A 6,248-nucleotide genomic window follows, 5' to 3' on the forward strand; every position below is an offset into this window, starting at 1 on the left:
CACGATTGCAGTTGGTATTTATACAGCAGTCTGTAGATTTCCGGAACGAAGTCTTGAGTTTGTTTGTCGTTATTCAGGTATCGTACAAGTCTGTTATTGAACACTTGTTTGGCAAGGTATTGGTTTGGTAAACGGCATAATTGACCGAAAAAACACTAGCTTTTTCCTGTCAATGATATTCTCTATCGAGTTAAATTTAATTAATGCTAATGCAAAGTCCGTATTCGTTAAGGAATGAAATTGCTGCATAGATTTAATACAGAATCGATGAGAGCGCTCAAGGCGTAACATATCGCTGGCGCCGATGACAGTCCACAGTTCTAAGCCGTATAATGCTTTCGGAACAACCACGAATTGATAAATTGTTCTTAAGGTAATTGGGCTGATTGATAATGGATTAAAGCCGATGCTGCATATGCTTAGGTATGTACCTCGAAGCTTGTTGCAGGCGTCTGCTATAAGCATTTGCGACGAAAGCCACGCGTCGGCAGTTATCCCCAAATGTTAATAACTTTCGGATTCTTTAACTGTTTCACTACTAGGCCTAAACACGCGGCAGTTTCCTGTGTTTGTACGCTCATTAAAGACGATGACGGCACATTTACTTGCGTCATATTCATAGCGCCATACTCTCGAGTATTTGTAGCATATATCCATCATTTTATCAAGTCACGACACGAAAATCAATCTAATATAACGACATAACATTCATAGAAGCATATTGTGCAGATAAATGTAAATCTGCATAATACATACAAGTGTGCAGCAATTCCCTGTATAAATGGATCAGAATTTTTTTAATTTGGATATACTTATTTATACTGGCTTAGTTGTACTTGAGACTATATAACTTACCATGTAAATCGCTTTGACGTTGATTTTATAATCAACACTTTTGAGATTAATCAACTTTAATAACTGTTTCCGACAGGTTGAGATTGATGAGGGGACAGAAGGCAACACAACTCAGGATTTCTTGCTCATTATCAGTTTGAGCAAAAGCTTAATTGTTTATTATCTCAGATTTGCTGAGTTTAGCATCAACTTAATCAAGAGTTAGATTTGAGGATAAAGATTGACCTTAAGCGCCGATTATACATTTGTCGTGAGCGTAATGTTTGGACAAGTTCATCACTGGGGACTGGCTTTGGGAAGTTTCGACATTACAATACCTATGTACGTTGTGCATAAGGTCACAGAGAATCATGTGCATTTGTATTTAACGTAACAGAGTGAATACAATTAAGGCAAGTTCTTTTCATTAGCTGTTTATAAACCAATTCATGACAGTCACGGCATCATGCGGCGTCTCATCTGGGTCTACGCTGTTTGCCAAGGCCTTTTTTCAAGACGCTATGCATAAATGGCTTAATCTCCCGAAGGTAAACGATATATATCTTACCCAACTAACTTACATAGAGCCGATATATATAACGAACGAGAACACGCTCTGCTGACAACCCAAAAGTCATGGTATACTCGGCTGTTATCGAACTGCAGACGTTTTATTACATACATGTACTAAAGTTTACGAAGATTCCGGAGATAGTCGATGTATCACGATTGGTATTTCCCTAACGACTTTCAATCGTTATACATCGGCTATCTCGGATTCCTCCGTAAGATAGGCCTCGTGGATAACGGTCGCCATATTGCCTTGTATTACTACTTTACTACCCAAAAGGTTGTCAGTCTATTGTTATGAGGCTGTATACGATGCGCGTTGAACTAGCGCCAAACTTTTTACCGAAACTTTAATATTAAGAGCACTATTAACGTTCATTTGTGTTGCATTTTGACCTATTATCCCAGTGATTTACTTTTCCATTATTATTTAATCACCCTATCATCCAATTTTTAAGATGAAATTACGGTGTTTACAAAACCAACCAAACCGAAAGTGAAACAAGATGCATTACGTTTCGCGATGTAAACATTAAATATTTGTTCAGTTTGAGAAAGCGAATCGATAATAGACGGTGGAATATGTATGCAATACAGACTATCATTGCCGATTGTAGTACTGGCTAAAAAATACCTTTTATGACAGGTCATGTATAGAACGTTGATCAAAATAGTGACCATACATAACTACAAATGTCTTGGTTGATCATTAATATAAATAATGCACGTTTCTGATCTAATTGCCTGTATCTAGTTGTAATTACCATGATACTGATAAAATTAAAACGTTTTTTTCATAAATTAACATTACATGTTTTATTTTTATCATTTAGGTAATATATAATTGTATCATTATCATCATTAAATATTCTGAAATAATCTAAATTATCATGATTACTTTAAAGTAGAATTTTTAAATTTTTCTCATTATTTTTAATAAATTTCCACATTTGCTTGATTCAAAATAAAATGTATTAATAAGGGTTTCAGTTTTTATTTTTTATCCAATTTTTAGTTCGATTAAATTTAAAGTACTAACTACATACATGTATGTGAAATGCTCTTGAGTTCGTTTCCTGGGCCTAGAACCAGTACTTGGGTGTCTCTTGGAGATTTCTTAAGAATGCTCCCACACTGGGGATCAAACAAGTGACCTCCAGATCATTAGGTGTACACCACATCCATTACACATCAGCGACCTTTAATTAGTAAATTACTTTAGTATTGCAGCATTATATAATATAATGTTGCTACATATTTTTGGAAAATGATTAATATGCAGTACTAAATAAATCTAAATGCATACAATTTTAATTGTGTATATTGTGTGATTATTAGTTACAAATTCACTTTTTACAGGTATACTGGATTATGAAAGACTGATAAACATAAAGTTGACAACTCATCTCCCCAACGATACTTTGTGTGGCTCATTCTCAGAACAAACCCATAGTCAGTGAGAAAACTACAGTGTAAAAAGACCACTTGATTGTGACAATTATGGCTGACCAAGCAAATGTTATCATTTAAAATAAAGAAAACTTCCAGTTCAATATACATTTTATACCAATTATAACATTGACCAACACAGAAAATAATTATAAGGTTGATTTTCCCAAAATTGACTGTTACAATTGAATACTGTTTTAAGCTTCACTCTACTTTGTCTGAAAATAAAAGTCCTAAATGATGTAATAGAAACATACATATTTAATTTTTAGTTTTACAAGGATATGTATATATATACATATATTATAATAACTTTTTATCGATGGTCAATCAATTTAAGTTTAACTAATATATACATACACATTTTATACATGTGTATGCTTTGATTTTTTTCTTTTGCAGCCAAATATATATCCCATTAGATAGATAGATAATATCACAGCAGTATTCCTAGTTTGTCTGCAAGTACTGCAGAAATCATGGATTATTATTTTACTGAGTCAGCCTTAATCTTTATATTATAATTGTTAAAACAGATTAAGATGTGCATTATACAATTGAGTATGCATCAAGATTAAAAAATGGTACATGTATGAAATAATAAAGAATCAATAACAATCAGAAACTGTGCATTTTTTTCAGTATTGAATGAAAGGATTTGAAGTAATTATGTGTTTTTTAAATATAATTTATGTGAATTTGAATAAATATATAAAATTTAGTGATTTTCTCAGACAAAACTGTTAATTACATACTTAAGTATTAAGAATGTATTATTGTAATATTCATTCGAATTTTTTAGTACAAAAGCACTTTTCCCTGGCATTTGTATTTATAGTGATTGCATATTTTATAATTCTGACAGCATTTATAAACTGTGTTCATGCAAGCATGAACACGGTTTCATTTTTTGAGTATTTTAACAAGAGGGCCATGATGGCCCTGTATCGCTCCAGTGCTGAAAAAAGGCTGCAACAAATTTCTCTGCATGTGCAAATACTTAAATATAGGCCCTATTTAAGCACATGTACACTTTTGTGACCTTCTGGGCTGGGTCAAATTTAACCCCAGGGGCATAATTTGAGCAAACTTTGTAGAGGACTACTATATCTCACTACATACAAAATGTGGTAGCCCTAGGTCCTAGAGTTAAGGACAAGAATATTTTTAAAGTTTTCCCAAAATAAGCAAGATATAAGCGTCTATAATGTTCAATTTTGTGACATGCGGGTCAGGATCAAATTTGACCCAAAGGGAATAATTTGAACAAACTTGGTAGAGGACTATAAGATGTTTCTGCATACCAAATTTGGTAGCCATAGTCCAAATGGTTTTTGACAAGAAGATTTTTAAAGATTTCACAAAATAGGCGCTTTAAAAGCGTTAATTCAATTTTGTGACCCCCTGGAGCAGGGTCAAAGTTGACCCCAGAGGCATTATTTGAACAAATTTGGTAGAGGTTTATTAGATGTCACTACATACCAAATTTGGTAGACCTAGGCCCAATGGTTATGGACAACAAGATTTTTAAAGTTTTCACAAAATAAGCCCCATATAAGCGTATGTTCAGTTTTGTGACCCCGGGCAGGGTCAAATTTGACCCAAGGGGCATAATTTGAACAAACTTGGTAGAGAACTATAACATGTCACTACATACCAAATTTGGTAGCCCTATGCCTTATGATTAAGGACAAGAAGAGTTTTAAAATTTTCACAAAATAGGCACTATATAAGCATATAATTGATTTTGTGGCCCCCGGGGCAGGGTCAAATTTGACCCTTGGGGCATAATTTGAAGAAAATAAGTAGAGGACTATACAATGTCTCTACATACCACATTGTGTAAAGTTTATGCATGGATGCACGATGGACACAGGACCTTTGGCCAGTGGAGCTAAAAATCAAATTAAACATTTAGGTTTGATGTAAAATCAGTTTTTATATGCAAGTGTCTATTTTTCTTATAAATTAAAACAGCATATTATTCATTATTGAAAAGATTATTCCAAGCTTGATGTCATATTTCAACTTTGCATAGTGTAGTTAATTGAACATTGTATTGAACTGTATGGGCAGCTATATTTATTAATTTATATATGTTGTATTATACAAAATGCATTATTTCTACCACAAGTAGACCATATAAGGCCTACTGCTACTAAATAGGCACTGGTATGAATTTGACACTGTTTTTGATGCACAAAACTTTAATTATTACTACACTTTAGTATATTAAATATTTTCAAGTTTTTGTTCAACATTTTTTGCAAAAGAAAAGAGTGTCTTAATGTATTTGAAAAGATACTTAAATCAAACTAAAAATGCATTTTAACATACCTTTTTCCTGGTAAAGTGTATTTGGGATGATAAAAAATACACTTGAAGAGTATTAATGCTAGATTGCAGAAAAAAATACATTTGTTTCTGTTAGAAGTGTGTCTTGTCTGCATTTTTAAGTGTATTAAATGCACATCAAATGCAGATAAATACAATGCCAATACTGTTACATGTATTGTAATGGACATAAAATGCACTTGTTCTTGTAATTAAATGCTTTAGTGAATTGAAATAACCTTTTATAACGTTTTAACAATTAATAATACCTTTTATATACATTTTCTTTTGAAATGTGACACTTAAATGATTTTTGCACCACTAGTAAGAGATATAATTTGTGCTCATAGTGCTTTATCATTACACTATATAATATCATTTATTGTACGAAAATTACCCATAAAATTCATGTGAAAGCTCAAGAGATCAATAGCAGCGTGCTATACCCTGCTCCTTTTTACATGACTTGATGGTATTTAGTCCCCAATTCTACATGGCTACAGGGAAAATTAATGTGCAGATTTGACAAATAAGTCTTAACTGGAATCCAATAGGCAGACTTTCATATTACTTGTATTTAATTTAAATCAATGATCTGAATTGCTCTTTGGCAAATCTTTGTTGGTCACAGTATTCAACTGAATTTTGTTCACTTTGTAGTGATTATATTTTCTATATTTATCAGACAACATCTTTCTTCAAAAGTTAAACATGATTGCTTGGTTAATTTAGAAACAAGATCAATGCATCATAACATAAAATGAAAAAATGTGTAATAGTAAAAATGGCAGCAAAAAAGCACTAGATTATCTGCCTTAAATCTGAGACGGTATGTTGATGTATTGGAATTTCTCATAAATAATGTGTTCCATAGTTGTATAACTGTATAGTCGCATGCATGAGTGGTGTCAATGTCACAATACCAATTAAAGCTTATAATTTACTAAAACAATTTGAAGTTTGATGTGTGTTTTTTTCAAGATCTGTTATATATAATTATATAAACATGTATATATATATATATATATATATATATATATATATATATATATATATATATA

This window comes from Dreissena polymorpha, chromosome 6 (genome assembly GCF_020536995.1).
Source record: "Dreissena polymorpha isolate Duluth1 chromosome 6, UMN_Dpol_1.0, whole genome shotgun sequence".
Lineage (NCBI taxonomy): Eukaryota > Metazoa > Mollusca > Bivalvia > Myida > Dreissenidae > Dreissena > Dreissena polymorpha.